This window comes from Neopelma chrysocephalum, unplaced genomic scaffold (assembly GCF_003984885.1).
Source record: "Neopelma chrysocephalum unplaced genomic scaffold, ASM398488v2 Primary Assembly neopelma1_66, whole genome shotgun sequence".
NCBI lineage: Eukaryota > Metazoa > Chordata > Aves > Passeriformes > Pipridae > Neopelma > Neopelma chrysocephalum.
The window spans coordinates 12016093-12035396 of NW_020897725.1; positions in this window are offsets into that span (position 1 = coordinate 12016093).

The window sequence follows — 19304 nt, forward strand, 5'->3', positions numbered from 1 at the left end:
AAGAATGATACAGTGTCCTTAGGAGACAGTCACTTTTTGAGTATCTCAGGAGATCAGATTAATATGGAGCTAGTAGTAAAGTGCTTAAATGGACTCAATCAAGACCAAGTGAAATCCATCCTAGTATTATTAAAAAGATACAAGGAGAAATTAAAAAACTCCATTAATGTAGAGATCTGTCTTATTATATACTATGGGGGGGGGGAGGAAAAGGAGGAAAGATAAAGTGAACTTCTCTTTCTCCTTGTCAACTTTTCACCAGTTTCCTGAAAGACCTTGGAGTGAGGACTATTTCTTTTTCATTTACTTGTGAAAATAACCCCAGGACAATCCTAACACTCTGTTTATTCTCCTGACTGAAATATAAGCAAGTCATATAACCCCTCTGAACAGAAGGTTTTCTCCTTGTTAAACTCCACTAATGGAGATTACCCTTCACTCAGGAAGAGTGTCATGAAGACATAAGTAGGTTGGAAATGGTATGTAGGACTCACAGCAGCTGCCCGACCACATGTAAAATTTTGCCTGGATGTCTGTAAAGCAGTGTGAACAGGGTGGAGGGCAATATGCCAGCTACAGTTATGTTCAACACTCAATTAACAGTTAGGATTTTGGCTTCACAGAAGGGAGCAGTCTGCTATTACAAAAAGACCACATGTTCTTATACTTACTTTGCAAAGCAGGTCCATACATTTTTATAGCATCATTATCAACTATTTTATTGATGGTTATATTAGAAGAAACATAAATACTCACAGTTTTATGGTCATAACTGCAACAGAGAACTACAAGCTTCTAGAATATTTCTTCTCCATCTCCACTCTTGCCAATCTGTAATGAACTTTAGGTCATTTTCCTTCCATCCCAAATTGATTCTGTGTCTCTTTTTGTCTTTGGTTCCAGTATAAAACAGGGACATTGTCGCTGTAGTGAAAAATCATAATGAAATCCATAAAAAGACTTGAAAGCAATTCCAGAATGAAAGACCAGGATAAGAAAGTTCTCATGAACAAACTACTTGTGAGCAGAGAGGTAGTCCAGAGCTTTGCTACAAGATGCCATCCTCCCCTGTTTCACAAATCTATAAACCCTCTCGCTAAACAAATTCCATTTATTCTCCTCAGTACCCTTTAATTACCCAGTGCTTTCCCATTAACTTAATTATTTAAGTGCTTTTCACTCCCATGCTGTTGCATGTACAGATGCTATGTGTATAATACATTAAACCTGCATAATTGACTTACATTTAAGTGTCACCAGTTGTGTAATGTTCTGTGTTTGGTTTGTATTCATGGCACCATGAAGAAATGAAATGCTTTGTGTTAGTAAAAAGACCTCATTTTTATTGCTGCTCAGAGCTGGAGCAATTTGGGAAAAGAAACTGCTATTAAAAAACATGGAGCCGTGGAAACAGAAGCAGTGATAACCACTCAATCATCGGCATCAGCATAATCTGAAACTGTAAATGTTTTTCTGCTAGAACCATGGGAAAACAGTGAGGACATATTTTGAGACTGACATTTTCCTGTATTTAAGAGTGTAGCTATTTACTGAGCCAAGAAACCACAGCTCTGAGGAAGCTCAACAGAATTGAAACATTAGTGGTTGAGTATTTCTTAATTACCTGAGGTCCTGAGTGGCCTGTTGAAAATCAAACCAACCAGAAACACTGTAAAGGCAAAAAACCCCAACCAGCAGCCTCTGAATCACTTTCTTGAGATTTGTCATTACTTTCCGTTTATCTTACCCAAGTGTTGGGATTATGTGTAAAGTCTCTGGATAAAGCCAGAATCAATATTAAGGCCTTCTGGCAGCTGAGATCCCAGGTAACAAACACTGTTTGCAAATACCTTCACAATACAGTGCAGTGAGTTTTTCATCCTAAGTTTGATGTTATCAGTCAAGTATGTCTGGGAAGGCCAAAAGGAGTCAGGGGGCATTTCCATCCGAGGCAGGTCATCTCTGTGCTTTTCCTTTTGGTAAATTTGCCATAAAGGCATATTAATCACTAAAGGCTGGATAACTTCTGTACGGCAGTGACCTTCTTCTCCCACAGCACAATTAGTCACCAGGTGCCTTTCTCAGTGAGATGGTTTTGTTCTCATGGAAGAATATGATCTAGTCCAGCCCAGTAGGAACTGAATAAAACCAGTGGTATCCTCAGAAATAAAAAGAACATTGATCAAAATAATTTGTTTATTATATTTTTTATTCCTCTCTGCAAATTGAATAATGAGATTAGATATATACTGCAAAACATACCTCTACTGTCTTATAAAGCCTATATATATATGTCTAAGGATGAGCTAGTTGTCTGGCATCCCACCACACTAATTGGAGAGCTAGTCCAAGGAAGCTGGCAAAGCTTAGGGTGTGACTCATCTAAAGTAGCTGCCGATGTTTGATCAGAAACAACTGCGAAGCTGGTACAAGAGACATGCTTGGGGAATGGAATCAAAGTTTTAATGTCTAATAGAATTCTACTAAAATACTTGAGTTTGAGTTTGATTAAACCTTAAGGAATGGTTTTGTCCAAAGACATAAAAGAAACAACAGTAAAAGAAAACATGTTCTGTTGCATTTACACACACACACACAAAAAAAAAAGCAACCAAAAAATGAATAAGACACCCAAGCTCAGAAAAATGACCATTTTTAGAGGGTTTTAAAATTGGAAACTAAATTTGAAAATCAAAAGTTACTTTCTGTGTATTTTTATTCTGCATTTCTCCAGGAATAAACACAAGGGAAGGACTGTGAGGGTTAGATTTTCATTTTTGGGTATGGCTGGTGAGCAATTACAGCCTTGACTGTTGTTATGAGTCTGAATGGCTCTACCTGACTTCAACCATCTGGGCCTACCTCTACACTGATAAATAAAACAGGACCAGGGTGTAGGCTCAGGCTATGAACTGTGTTTCTCCTGAAATAATATCATGTGCCACCTAATGCTTTCTCAAACACTGCTCAGTTGGTTCAGAGTGTAGCAGGAACAAGAGACAAGTCTCAAAAGGTCATTCAGAAAATGACGCATCAGGTTTGGTTCTTTACACACTGCACAGCATCTAACACTGTTCCATCAGGATGTGCACTCTCAAACACTACCATCTGCTATGCCCAAGGGACTGTAACACACTATCAGCCTTGTGGTGTGAAAACACCACTGTGAGATGTTGCTATACAGCTATCACATTATTTATGATACTTTGAACTGGGAGAGGGAAAAAAAAGAAAGAAAAAATTTTATATATTCTTTTTGACTCCAAAGAGGCAATCATAGGGTCTAGAGGAGACATGATGCCAAATGCAAAGCAGTATTGAGATTCCTTGTCAGTGTAAATATGTCTCAAAGGCAGAGAACAATCCTTATTTAACAACATATATAGAACAATTTATTTTTGTTTATGTATGTTGTTCACCTGGTCACTTCAGTACTTCTGTAATGAACAAGAAACTCTAGGTGACCATATATATTCCAGCCATGTCAGAAGTATATCCCAGCAGGGGATCCATCATTCTCTAGAGCTCTCTTCAACTGGCTGTAGTGCTCTCCAAGCAGACACTGAACTTTTAGAAGGATAAAATTAGCAGAGATAAGTCCTCTAGTCGTGAGCCGTCTCATAAACTTATTGGACAGTTTCCACTTTCCATTCCTATAATGAAAAATTTCCCCTCCCCTCCCCTGATCTGTATGTTCCTATTTTTCTCTGCATGAATTACCTTTCATTTGGCATCATTAGACCAGATTACCCTCTAAGCAGAAAATCAGCAGAAGTCATGTTTGTCACATAAATCCCAAACATACATCATTCCCATGCTAAGTGGAATGAGATGTTAACATATCTGTCCTCTGTACCGAACCACCCACGAAGCAGATATTTTAATCAATAACCTGCATTTAAGAAACTTTGACATTTCAAAGAATTAGCAATGTAAAATTAAGCATGCAAAGCAGTGTCATGCACAGGGTGTATAGTAAATTAAATGCAGATTCTTCTCCAGATGAAATTCACCCACTGAGCAATGCAACTGCTTCATAAGCCTGGCCTACACATAACATACTTTTGTTCCAGGCTGTGACCCTTGTGTCCCATGAGGATAAGATTTCTTCCTTCTTTTGTGATTTCATTTACTGCCATATAATTACTTCATGAGATAATTTAATCCTTTCTTTTTCACAGAATCACAGAATGGGTCAGGTTGGAAGAGACCGAGTGGGTCATCTGGTTCAATCTCCTTGCTCCAGCAGGGTCATCCCAGAGCACATGGTACAGGATGGTGTCCAGATGGTTCTGGAGTATCAACAGTGAGGGAGACTCCACACCCCCTCCACACCCCCATCTTTTCCAGTGCTCAGTCACCAGCATAATAAAGAAGTTCTTCCTCGTATTCAGCTGGAATTTCCTGTGCATCAGTTTCTGCCGGTGGCCTCTTGTCCCATTGCTGGGCACCACTGAGCAGAGCCTGGTCCATCCTCTGCCCCCTCCCTGCAGACACTGACAGACATGGGGGAGGTCTCCTCTCAGTCATCTCTTCTCAAGGCTCCCTCCCAGCTCCCTCAGTCTTCCCTTATACGAGAGATGCTCCAGTCCCTTCATCATTTTTGTTGCCCTCCACTGGACTCGCTCCAGAAGCTCCATGTCTCTCCTGTACTGAGGAGCCCAGAACTGGACACAGCACTCCAGATAGGCCTTACCAGGGCTGAGTAGAGGGACAGAATCTCCTCCCTCAACCTGTTGGCAATGATCTTCTTAATGCACACAAAGCACATTAGTTGTCTTCCATTTCATTAGTTGTCTCGTGCCCTGGTTTCCACATGACAACTACAACACTTGGTAATACTGAGCTGGGAGATAAGGAGATTCTAGTCACGTGAAAATATGGGAACGAGAGTCTGCAAGGTGTCAGGAAACATCTTGTAAAATAAAGCATCCTTTTTCTTCACTTTGAGCCCATATGTGAGGATTGAAAACCTAATCATATTATTGAAATCAGGGGAAGCAATCCCGTATCTAAGGTTTGACTTATGACAGAAATTTAAAGGATTACATTGTTCTTGCTCTGTTTATCAACTTCTGGTTCAGTGTCTCAGGCAGGTAAACCTGCTACTATCCATACACAGCTATACATATTTCAAATGCAGATGAGATTGAAGGAATACTGAATGCATATATCTTATGGTAGACACTTTTATTTTATCATCTGTGGAATAACAAAAGAGGCATAAATGAATCATAAACGTTGAAAGACAAAGCATTTGAAAAACTGAAAAAATTCAAATTAAGGACCGAGTTCTGGGGCTGATTGAATAGAGAATAAATCCTGAGATGTGAAAAGAGTACCCCTCATATAATACAGAGGCTGACTAGTGAGGTTGCTTAACAGATTAAGGGTTCAGCTGTACTACACATCCTGCTTACCTTTTTGGTGCAGACATTGTGAACAAAAATAGCAAATGACAGTACATTATGCCCAAGGAGAGGAAATAAAACTGCTTTGTGAAGACAGCCAAGTCAATATAGAGTTTGCATGTTTGGGTTTGGTATTTCCTAGCATTTTTCCTAATCACTCCTGAGGCTGTTTTTGAAGACAGGACCCTAAATTTAAGGGACCTCTTGCTATATAATCTTACTGAGAGGGATTAGGAATGGGGAAGGCATTAGCTCACCCTTCTTATGACATCAAAGGCTGACTAAACCTCTGCCATTGCTGTGGGACTGATGGAAGATCCTTGCACATGGAAGGTAATTCTGGAGGATGAAAAAAAGTGATTTTGTGTCCCATTTACTTTCCCTGATCTAAGAATAACCCAGAAGGACCTTCTGCATAACCCAGTAGTGCAAACAGATACTCAGACTATTCCTGTAGCATAGTCACACTACCAGGGAGCTGTACCCCGGTTTCTCATCCACAGCTATTTTCTTTGCAGCTATCCATTTCTACTAAATAAAGCATTATGCTATGTAGATATGTTCTGCATGGTTACCCTTTTCACTCTGACAGCTGCCCAGGGCCTCTACTGGGGATGTCTCCAGTGAACTGGAGCCCATGGCAGAGCTATTTGCTGACTAGGGATTGTAAGACTTCAAATGACAATTTGGGACTCATTATTTTAGGTACAGGGTGACTCAATCACAGCACTGCTCTCAGACCCGACTCACAAATCTGTTTTCAAAGGCCACTTCTTTTTCATTTAGCACAGTGTATTGGGTTTACATAGCAAGGTTTTGGTAGTGGAGGAGCTGCAGGGATTCAAGGAGCTGTGGGAAGAGACCAGGAGCTGCACCCATGTCAGGCAGAGCCACATCCAGGTGGGTTAACCTTCCAAACACGTTCACCATCAAGTCAAGTGTTTCCAGACCTGTGAGGGGAGTGTGACCACAGTCCTGACTTCATACGCTTCTTTGACCAGATGTATCCAGTTCATTTTGTTAATTGGTTTTCACAGTGCAGCTTGTGATATTCTTTATCTAAAAATATTTACAGTGATCAACAAGTCAGTTTTACTGTCTTACTCATCCTGTAAAAGATTTTATCTAGTCATTTCTTCAAATCAACTAGTGATGGGTGCTGGACTTCTCCATCCCTGAAATCATTACCAGCACTGCTAGTTAAATTCTAAGTTCTTAATCTCTACTGTTTGTTTAAAGATTTAAATTTTGAGAGGTGGGCCATTTAAGGAATAGGAGGGTTCAAGTTTTGACATCTTATTTTTTGTGGAACAGAAAAAAAAAGAAAAAATTATCTTCCATTATTTACGTAGGTTATATGAACTCAGTGTATATCCCAGAGCTCACTGCCACAAATACTTTCAGTGTAAATGCTTTCATTAGATCATTTACATATATAATAGGGAAAGAATATATTTAATACTTAAACATATAATATATATCCATGAGAATATCTGTAGGTATTTTCATGCAAGAGAGGTAGGTGTGTAAGTCAATGGTTTCTCTTTAAAGACTTTGGTTCTCTTTTATTATATGTTGAAATATTTGACCTATTTTGGGCAAAATCACTGACTAGTGAATGAGATCTTTACATTATTGCTTAATGATGTTGCTCAGTGGAAGAGTTAAAATTCATATTTAAATACATAATTTTAAGCAACTACTAAGAGTCGGGACAAAAGACTCTTTAAAGTTTTAAATGAAAATAGTTTAATATAATTTAATATAAATGTTCTAGTATACATATCAGATTAGTTATAAAAAGTTTTATTTCCCATACACCTAAAATTTGAAATTGCTTTCTCTTCAATTGTAAGTGGTTTTCTTTCCTGTCAATGAGTTCCCAAGTCTGAGCTAAATTGTGCTGTCCTGTGATCATGCAGTGGTTGTCCTGGGGAAAAAATGACAATTTGATGCAAAAATACAGTCAGGCACATGTGGGTGGCAGTGACAATGGCAGAACCATGTCGCAAAACAGGAGTCAGACTCTGAATACCAGATCACTGATCATACTCTAAATATATCCATAAAATATTTTCCTGAGTATATGAGTGCATTCATGATCACTTCTTAATGAACTTTTATATCTCTAGGTCATTTTAATGCTTTTGCAGCTCTTTGTGACTGCACAGAGTAACAAGGTGAAATGTGCTTGCTTCCTGGTGTCTGAGATGTTGAGAGATCTGTTTAAACTTGTCAGAGTATTGGATTCTTTTCTGAACTTCATATCCAAACTTATATGTAAATGTAATGGTTTCCCCCACAAAAATTGGGCCTGAGAAGTAGGTTGGAATTCAAATTTCCCTAAGAAAGTTTGTTTTCAAACAAATTGCACTCTGAAATATTAAAAAAAAAAGTGAGGTACTGAAATAGTGATTTGTTAGACATAGTTTTTATATTCTGATTTTCTTATTTTATCTTAAAATATTTTAGCAATACATTTAGTTGTGACTGCTGTATCCTGGAGTCCAGAAGAGGTGAGCTTTGTCATACAAGAAAAGCAAAAGTATGTGGAGGTGTATGAGCAGATGTGGTATCTTGAAGGAAGTCCTCTGTCCCATGGCAGCCAGAATTCTCTGTCTGATTGACATACCACAGTTGAAGAGAAATGTGGGCTGGCTGGACAAATAAAGAATAAGAGTGATCAGAAATTCATAATCCATTGTAAGGAAAGAATTAAGCAAGTCGAAGTAAATGGGAGAAATCTTCAGTGATTGAAAACATCACTGAGAAATAGAGGGGGAATAAATCAGTTCTTGTATCTACTACCAACAGGAGAATAAAAAATGGAATAAAATACAAGAAGAGACATTAATGGTGGGCATTGATCCCAGTCTGTCAGTGGGAACACAGGAAAATATTGCCTGTAATGGTCCCAGGCTTTTTCTGAAGCTGGAAGTTTTTAAGTAAGAGTTGAACATAGTTGTACACAGAATACTGTAGGGACAGTGGGTCTCTCTATAGTTTAGCAGGTGGACAAAAATTTATTTCTTTTCTATGATTTCTTAATGAGTTTAAGTACCACTTTAAAAAGACAGCTGTTTGCTATGCACAACCTAGAGGTGATAAAATGCTTAATTCTAGTCCAGTACAATAATGTGCTGAATCTGACTAAATAGATTTCACCAAGTTCAGCAATTTTTAACAGTGTAAGAGACTGGAATAAAAAGTCTTTATCTGTTCAATGACCTCTTAATCACTTGTAAAAAATCTAAGCAGCTTGAAGAGGTTTCACTTCACATTTGTTCGAGAGACAGACATTCTAATCATCCTTGTAATGAGGGCCAACAGGAAAAAAATGCAGGAAAATATATAGAACTATTTTCTTAGAGAATTTGTAATTTGAATTTGATTTTATGGGCTATTATGGCTTCACTGGAACACATTTTGCTTCCCCAATAAATTGCATTGAAGGAATAGTAAGGTAGAGATACAAATAAGTACAGAATTGCTAGAACTTGTATTCAAGGAAAGAGGAGTAACTAAATCATCTCCACAAATAAAGAAAAAGTGGTTAAATTAGTTATTAAATGCTTTTGAAAAGAAGTAAAAAATAACATTACCTAACAATATTAAAATATAAATATTCCACTTAATATAGAGACAATATTTTTTGCATTTTTTTCAGTTATAATTGAAAATATATTAAAGAAAATGGTTTATATGACCTCTAGATATGTTTTATGAATGTTTTAGATGATTCTAAGAGAACAGAGACACAAAAGAAACATCCTGGATTACCAAAACCAGTCTAAATGCTATTGCAGAAAACCACAATATCTAATCTCTTCACTGCATTGATAAATATCCATTTTAAGATGCAAGAGAGCTTTTTATTTTCACCTGTCCTGCTGAAAAGCTTTTTAGCACCTCACTGCTGTGATAGTTATAAAATATGCAATTTCAGTTCCAAAATTTATTCATGGCCAATAATAAAGAATTATTTCACATTTTATTGGTGAGATAATAAATGCAATTTCTTTGTAATAGGATGAAAATCAGAACAGATTGTGAATCCCTTAAGAAAAGAGTACCAAAAAAAAAATTACCATCAGGATACTAAAAAATAATATTGCCCTTTTTTAGCAATATTCTTCATAGTTTTTCTCCAAGTCTAATTTTGAACAGTTAAACTTTTAAAAGATGAAATGTTTGACCTGTGATATTGGTTTTGACTCTTTGTAGCAAGTCAACACATATTCTTTATAAGAATAAATTAAAATATATGTAACTTGCTCCCAGTGAATAACTTATGAGGTTACTTACTGCAAATATTTGTATCAGGTCTTGTCTGTTCCAATAAATTGCACGTCCTATTGCTTATGAGGTGCCTACAGCTATGGAACTAAAAGTGCATGTAAGAAGAAAATTAAATTCAGAATGAAAACATATCTACAGCAAGAGGGAGTCAGTTTTAAACCTCTGCTTTCAAAAGGTTTGTATTGGTTTATACCAGATAAAGCTTTGGCTCAATGTTTTTCTGTATATATTTTTATCTTCCTGCATAATGCGTTCATCATCCTAATTTTCAGGCAGCACATGGAAAATGAAGAGTGACTTTTCTATAAATCCCAGGATGCACCTTGTTGTCCACCTAATAATGAAGCGTGTTTTCTGAAGGAATTCATATTACTGAGCATTTTCCATAAGGAAATTTGCAGGATGGCTCACATTGTTTCATTAATTAAACACTTTTATGAACCTCATATTATTTATCCTGCCTTTAGACTTTCATCTCAGGTCTTTGTGTGGTTGAAGCACAGGGCCAAGACTTTGGGGACATAGATTTATTCCTCACCATATAACAGCTTTCATGGCTTTAAAGGATTGGAAGGACGTTTTTCTTTCCTCACCTATAAATTTTTACTAATGTCACTTTTTAAGGGGTGAATTTTGCCATATTTAATAAGTGTCTTTTTCCACCGTGTTTCCCTAGAATAAAAGACAGCAGCAATTACATTAATGGAAAAACAAAACATTTAGGTCCTAAATTAGACAGGAGAGATTTAAGTCTTTAGATTTAGATTCTCCATTGATGCTCCATGAGGCAACAGTGTTGTAACAGGTGCTTTCCATATTAATTCCTACTTCTGTTGAGAGCAGCAGGTGCCAGATGAAACCTTATTCAGCTGACTGAATTTGTGAAACAGTCAGATAATGAACTACACCTCTTCATGGAGATTTTGAAACTTTGTCACCTTGAATATTCCCAGCATACCAGGTCTTTGTGCCAAATTTTTGAGATCTCTTCTTGTGTTGTTCAGCTTCTGACCCCTTGCATCATTTTATACATTTCAGGGAGGTTCATGGCAAAATTTATAATTTCTTTATTCAAAAATATGAAAATATTAGGTGGGATTCTATGATAATAGGTGAGGTGCTATGCCTGTTTAAAAGGCATAGCAGTTTCAGGGAACAATTAATAACATTGCAGCTCTATGGATAGTGGTGACATCCTATTATTTCAGGTAAAAAAATGTCAATAACACAATGTTTGAAAAATGTGTAAAACCAAGATGGATCACTTGGAATGACAGTGAAGCCATACACTACGTTGCAGAACACTTGCAAATTTGCAAGCTGATGAACAAGGTCTTGGCATGAAGTATTAGAAACAACACGTAAATTATGGAAGTTGCTAGCTGGATCAAGATTTCAAATTGTTGTGGTAGCAAAGGGAACTGACTTGAACCCAAAATGCATTAACTGAAAAACATCAAGCAGAGGTAGAGAAATAGTGGTGAGATCATTCTGGAATTGATTTGATGTCCACATATGAAAAAAAATGGCCAATAGCAAAAGGCTTAAAAATAAGTGAAATTTCATTGATGTTTAGGAAGCTTGAGTTATAGGCAAATACTTCAAAACTCTGAACTCTACACTTCACCCATGAACAGTCTACTACTAAGTGAGCATTTACAAAGTGAAATAAATGGGTGGATAAGCTGGAAGCTGAAATTACATGAGCTAAAAGCAAGGCATTTTCTTTTTACCAGGGAAAAAAATCATGTTAGGGCAAGGAGGACTTCCCTGACTTGAAGTCTCTAAGTCAAGATTGGATTTTTTTCCCTATTTTGAATATGTATTTTATTTTAACTAGGTATAATAGACTGAGTGAAAAAAAAAGCCATTTCATTATAATCTGTATTATAGAAAGACAAAAATAGAGGGTCACAACAGTTCGTTCTTGACTTAATATATAGACCTGTATGAAACTAGTGGCCAGTCAGTAGCTGGACTTTGGCCAGCTGATGCAATTCTGTTCAGGGTCAGTGACCCAAACTCTTGCTGCTCACTGGTGAGCTCGTTACAGTAACTCACCCTTTGGAAACTGTGTTTCCCAGCAATTCCTCACACAACATCCACACAAATCCTCTGTGCCTTGTTTTCCACCGGGAAGGAAACCCAAATGCATGTCTATACAAGGAAACCAGTGAGACGAGTGGTGCCCACAGACTTTTACTTTCTGTTCCTCCTTTTTTTGCATCCTGATGTACATGAAATGGGAAACAGAGGTCCAGAAAAAAGGTAGGAAAATGTCATTCTGTATCCAGTCCTGACCAGACAAAGTAGTTTTCCTTCCAAGACGAAGATTGAATCACTGTAGCAAGAGTCAGCACTCAAACCTCAGCCTTGACACCATTTTTTGTTCCTGTGTCACTGCATCAACAAACCTTGTCTAAAGAATATAGTCCTGAACCATCCAGCATTTGCATATTGTATTATCAGTGATGTTCCTTTACCTAGTAGAGAAGAAAGACCCTTGGAGAAGACCAAGCATCCTCTCAGGACAAGGGGGAAATGGCTTCAAACAGAAAGAGAGTAGGTTTAGTTTAGATGTTAAGAAGAAATTCTTGACTGTGAGAGTGGTGAGGCACTGGAACAGGTTGCCCAGGGAACTTGTAGATGCTGCAAGCCTGGAAATGTCCAAGGCCAGGTTGCATCAGGCTTTGAACAACCTGGTCTAGTGAAAGGTGTCCCTGCCCATGGCAGGAGGTTAGAAGTAGATGATCTTTAAGACCTCTTGCAACCCAAACCATTCTGTGATTCTATTATTCTAAGCAGGAAACTGAATGATTGGATTCTGCATCCTGATATCTGTTTTATCTGCAGAACTCATACTTCATACATTGGGTTTATTACAGAGGATGACAGGAAATTTGGTGAGAATTTCTTGTTCATACAATCATGGAAAACCACTCTGGAGTGAAATCCCCTCTCCTTTTCCCCAGCTGTCTGCCATTCGTCAGCTAAGCCACCTAAGTATTTCCTGACATTTTCTGCTTTTTGCTTTAATATGATTAAACTTGTGATACATTGTCAGAGGGTTTAGCCAATGGCAGGATTACAAAATGCCAGACACATCACTGCTTATTCCACTCAGGGTCTCCTTAAATATGTTCCTTTTTGATACAAATTGCTCATGATCTGTGGGTGGAAAACCAGATCCCATCAATTCCAACAACTCCTGTGAAAGCTGAGAGGTTAATAGTTCATTTAGGATTTGACACAAAAATCTAGCCAGCAATCAGGAAAACCTTTTGTTCGAAGTTTTTTGTGATGAACTCAAGGAACATATGTTCCCATACTTAATCTTTGGGACACACCCAGAAAGTGAACAAATTCATTTCATGGAATATACGCATGAAATTAATAAATACTTCCTGGAAAAATTACTCCTGTCTTCTCCCACTCCAACTTAAAACATACATATATATATACATACATATATATACACGCATATATATATGTAAAACTAAATACATATACATACAAATGCTGTCCATTTAGATGGATTGGCTGGTCACCTAGAACTGGAAGGTACCACTGTCTTCATCACTGAACAAAAGAAGGGACACTGCACGAAGTTAACACATTCCTAGTTGCTTTCATATTCCTAGTATCAAGTAAAAGTTATTAATTGGTTACATCAGACCTAATGATGATTCACTCCTTTTCTCCCATCCCTTCTTATGCTGAGGTGGGAAGCTGAGTGAAGTTCTACGTGGCCATCTCCTTGATACCTGCTCTGTTAGCTTTTCCATGGCATGCTGCCAAATCAAACTTCACCCACATCACTGATTGCTTTCAGTCTTTTTCTGAAGAACCACCTCAGTGACAATGGGCATTTATTGATTACTCAGTAACATCCAGCCCTGAAATGGCTGGAAATGGGCACACATAAATTATTCTGAGAGCTGTCCTGAATGCCAACCCAACCATGTCTACTTTTTCTTTTATTCTTTTCACTTGCATCCCCTTGTTACCACTCATTTCCATGTGTGCTTCTTTCATCTTGTTCTATCGCTTTATTCTCTACATCAGTTCACGTCTCTGGTGAAATGTGTAGTTCCAAGCGTGCTGAAGTTAGATAACAACACTGTGGTCCCTTCCAACCTTACCCATATGGAAAGTCTGTGTTTCTTTGATCATGAAATGGGACCTTCTCAAACAGGAAATGAGGCCATAATCAGTTAAGGGGTGAAATGGAGAGATCCTGTATCCCTTGACCCAGTAGTATTTAACATGCCCAGAGGAGGGTTGTGAGATGGTGGGAGAGAAAGAACAGGAAAGGTATTTGACCAGAAGATTGGAAGGCTTATAAACCCTGTTGGATGAGAGGGCCATTATGGGAACCCAAAGTTTTTGTATTTGCACGATATTGAGACAACTGTGTGGGACAGGTGGTTGTGAGGACTGCAGGCAGTGTGGCTGTGCCTGGAGCTCAGAGCCCTGTACAGATTTCAGAGGACCTCAGGTGTTGAGGCTAAATATCCTTCCAAGATATAAACCTGAATCCTGTGCCTGGTTATCACAGGAGAGGAACCGTTCACACCACCATGAAAGAAGGAATTGTAATTAATTAAAAACCAGATTTCTTAATCCTTCAGCTTCATCAATCCCTATTGCTTGTAATGAAGAGGAAATGCAAGCTTCTCTGCTATTGTTTTGTTTCTATGGTCCTGTTTCTATATGTGCCAGTGATTTCCACTAGATCTTGTGACGCATATCAGAATAACCTTTCTCATCCTGAGATCTCTAATGGGACAGATAAGGCAACATGTCAAAGTGTTCTTAAATAATGGGTAGTGATTGTTATGAAATTACTTCATCCCACATGCTCTTTGGCCATTACATGGGATTAATCAAGAGTATATGACTGCTAGAAGCCATGAAGCTCCTGCCAAAATAGTTTTTAATTTATCTGGAACATAAACAAGCACAAAACAACAGCAAATACCCACAGTGCTTATTTGTATAATGAAGAGCAGTGTTTGGTGACATCATAAATACAAGGAATAAAGAATCATAGAATGGTGTGGGTTGGATGGGACCTTAAAGATCACCTAGTTCTGCCCCCACTGCTGTGGGCAGAGAACCTTCTACATCTATTTGAAAAAAACCAAAACAAAACAAAAACCCAAACAAACAAACAAAAAAAAAAAAACGACAAAAAACCAAAACAACTAACCAAACAAAATCAAAAAACAAACAACAAAAAAACCCAAACCTTGTTGTGTTGTAGTTAATCTCACTCTAGCCTTAGAAAATTGAAAAGTAATACAGGGTTAAATACTTCATGTCCTTTATTTTTATTGTCTTCTTTTTATATATATTGTATCAAGAATATGGAGCATAGTCAAAACGAATCATCCAGCCGGTTTGGAGAATATTTATTGAAGAATATTACTTTTTAGTTTAGTTTATTTCTATATACACATAGCCAACTGCAGTTTAGGGAGTGAAATGATGAACAAAAAAACCCCAAAACAAAACAAAAACCACAAACACAGATCTTCAATAAGATTTTGAAATTACTTATAGTGATAAACTTTTCTTAAGTGTCAGCTGTGAAAAAGGATAACATCTGAAACCGGGGCTGGTAAAATGGGATGTGCTGAAAGGTACAGATGTATGAAGTGGGGATGCAAACACAGCAACTGAAGGGGTGCTCTTCCTCAAGGAGAACTTGCCCACCACAGTTTCTTATTGTTTCTGAGCTGTCCTCTGTGACCCAACAGGCAGTAAACTGACTGAGTGCAGCAGTGACATCTGCCAAGTCCTACATTTCATTGTACACTCATCTTGTGTGCCCTCAATTTCTTGAGTCAATCCCAGTTTCTGGAGATAAACACGTGATTTTTATAGCTCTTCTGCCCAGCTCTCACTCCTCACATGCAGTTACTACTGCAGTCATATCTGTGACTCACAAAGCATGCTGGAAGGAAAGTGTGAGCTGAAAAGGAGGTTAGTAATAAAAGAAAAACAGGAGACTGCAGGAGATCTGAAGGCAACAGCAGTCTGATTGTGAGACTTATGCCAAAGTGTTAGTGATTAATGGGAGAGAAGGTGAGCTGGCACAGAGCTGTGAGAGTGTCCTGCTCTGCCCTTTTCCTAATGTTTCTAAGACCATCTCCCATGCTGCACCCTGACCCCCCTTTCCTCACTCCATATCTGTATATTTGCTTTTTTGCCTACTCTAGCTTGTCTAATATATTCAAATTTCCAAAATGATGCTCTTTCTAATAGTGATGTCCGCCTCTGGCATATCTTAGGCTGTCAAATGTCCTTAAGTAAAGCCTGTCAAGCCTGTTTGCAAGGAAAATAATATGCTGCAAACAGCAAAGGGAAAAAAAAACACCCCTCCAAAAAATGTTAAATTACAGCTATAGAAGAAAACATTCTGTGACTTCTTTAATTTTAAGATATCACTGCCCTTTGAAAACCTTTCTTCCTCCATGCTCCACATGCTCACTATAAAAATCATGTCTGAATGAAATACAACATAACATATAAGTCATATGATAGTGTCCTGGTTAGAACGGCTGGGACCAATTCATCACTGGATGGGTGTAACCCAAAACTGTGTATTCTATAGCCTCCATGCCATTTCCCAAAAACTGTTGTCAGTAGAGGCCTGCAAGGTGGGAAGATGTTCCTGTACCCTTCTATGGAATTCCCAGCTCTGATACCCTTTTATGGAATTCCCCGCTCTGATACCCTTATATGGAATTCCCTGCTCTGATACCCTTTTATGGAGGAGGGACTGAGCATCCGCATGCCCTTTTATGGAATTCCCTACTCTGAGGGAGGGACTGAGCACTCCCGCCTGAACTGGAGAGTATGTAACTGGGAGTTTTAGAACCTTGCCACCTCTCGTGGGATCCAGAGGAATACTGCAGACCACTGCCTTCAACTAGACTGCAGACCACTGCGTTCAACCAGACTGAGACCACCACCCTCGACTGGACTGCAATCACCACTTCTGACCAGACTGTAGCAGCTCTCCCACCAGCAGGTTTATCCCCTCTCCCTTTGCTTTGGACTCGGGGGTGGGCCAAGGTACACCACTCTTGTTCATACCCCAGGGTGCTGGGTTGTACATTTGGGTTTTGTGGGTTAAAACCAATTGTCTGTCTGTATAATTGTACTTATTGCATCATTTTAATAAATTGTTATTCTGACTTATAAATCTCTCTTTTGAATTGAGTTCATTTTCCCTTACTGGTTAACTTTTAAACCAGCACAGATAGTCTTGTAGATATGGTATAAATAATGAGATCACCAGAACCTCGATGAGATCCAGGATATGAAGAGCAGAGACTGAATATCACTGAATCATAGAATTGTTAAGGTTGGAAAAGACCTTTAGGATCATCAAGTCCAACCATCAACCCATCACTGCCACCATGTTCACCATTGAACTGTGTCCTCAAATGCTACAGCCACATGTTTTTTGAACACTTCCAGGAATGGTGACTCCACCACTTTCCTGGGCAGCCTGTTCCAATGCTTTACAATCCTTTCCACGAAAAAGAATTTCCTAATATCTAATCTAAGACACCCCTAATATAACTTGAGGTCATTCACTCTTGTCCTGTCACTTGTTACCTGGGAGAAGAGTTTGACCCCCCCTGGTTACAGTCTTCTTTCAGGCAGTTGTAGAGAGCAATAAAGTCTCTCCTCAGGCTCTAAATATACAAATTATTCATAGCAAAACTTCTGAAATTATCACAGATGGTGTATAAAAAGGTTTATTTTTATCAGCTTTCAAATACTTCCCATCTGAAAAAAAAAACCCAAAAATTGAACACATCTGTTTTTAGTTGATACAATGAGAATTTTGAAGAAGATTTATTTGTTTGGAGGGAAATTGGAGAGACAGGGACCCAGGGGCAGCTACTTGGAAAGCTGAGTATCTGGGGTCCACTGCTGGAGAAATCCATCTTGTTGGGATGTAGATCTCTAAATTCTCATTAATGGACCTCCATCCTGCTCATCCAGAGAGGAGAGCAGGATGAGGGGTTTGATGCTTATGTGTGGGGTTTGTGTTCATGTGTGTTCATTGTGTGTGATCTGTGTATCAGCCAGATACATAGGAGGTGTACAGGTGTGCTCTGTGTACCTGTGCCCATGGGAATGCAGGCTCAGCCTTCCTGCTGCTTGGACCTGGGGACACAGAGCTGCATCATCCTTGCCTCTCCTTGAGCTGTCACTCTGACAGAATATATTCCCCTTTAACATTAAACATATCTGCTGGATGTTCTGGTCCTGCTGCCTAAAGAAGTTGAAGATAATGCACTAACATTTGTTTTTAGCTGGCAAAATCCGTAAAGAAAAGAGTGTTTTGAAACAGGGGGAAAAGATCTCTTTGTGTCAACAGATCTCTGCCACGGTCATAGTTTCCGTGAATATGAATCAACTCACAAATCTTTGTTGATGCCCTTAACTGCAAGTGTCACATCAGTTCAAAATTGTATTTGGATACTGCAGCTGCTTCTCTGTCTGCTTAGATGTCAGATGTCAAAATTTTATCAATTTTTTTGTCAAAAGGTACTGGCAGCTGCCGTGATGGACGTCTGATCTAAAAATACTTCCACATTTTGTGAAACATATCAACCGTTTCTCTTCAGACTAATTGGAAGCAGAAGTCAAATCCTTTATGTCATAGCATTTCCAGTGAGGAAGGGAAGCTGCTGCCCAAGGAACCTGTGCTTTATCCAGAACTTGCTTTGGACCATGAATGGGTTCCTCCAGCTTCCAGCCTGAAGGATTTGTGAATGAGTCTTTCAACAGGAAAGAGTAAAACAAAACTAACTACTGAGTTTAGAGATGCTAAAGACATGGATGAAATTCGAAAAAAGAATTTTCATTTCATCAAGATTTTTAATTTTTTTTCCCTTTTCATTTTATTTTTCTTCCTATGGTGGAATTAACATATCTTTGTGCATTTATATTCCTTCTTCCTTCCTTCCTTCCTTCCTACCTGCCTACCTTCCTTCCTTTCCTCCTTTTCTCCCTCCCTTATTTCTTCCTTCCCTCCCATCAAAATAGATTTCCATGTCTACATGGCTTTAAAATATCTCGAATGAGAGAGACTCATAATCTCTCTGAGCAACCTGTGCCAGTGCTCACTTACCCTCAGAGTAATAAAGTATTTCCTGATATTCAAAGGGAATCTCCTAAATTTCAATTTCTCTGCCCGTTGCCTCTGGTCATGGCTAGGGGCCACCACTAAAAAGAGCCTGGCTGTGTCCTTTTTGCATCCTCTTTTCAGTTATTTGTATCATAGAATTACAGAATTGTTTGGGTTGGAAGGGGCCTTCATGATCTTCTAGTTCCAACTTCCTGTCATGGAAAACAACACCTTCGACTAGACCAGCTTGCTCAGAGCCCCAACCAACCTGGCCCGGAACACTTCCAGGATTTCTCTGAGAAATCCGTGCCCGTGTCTCACCACCCCCACAGTCAAGAAATTCTTCCTCATATCTAATTCAAACCTATTCTCAGTTTGAAGACATTCGCCCTTGTCCTGTCACTACATGCCCTTGTAAATAGTCTCTCTCCGTCTCT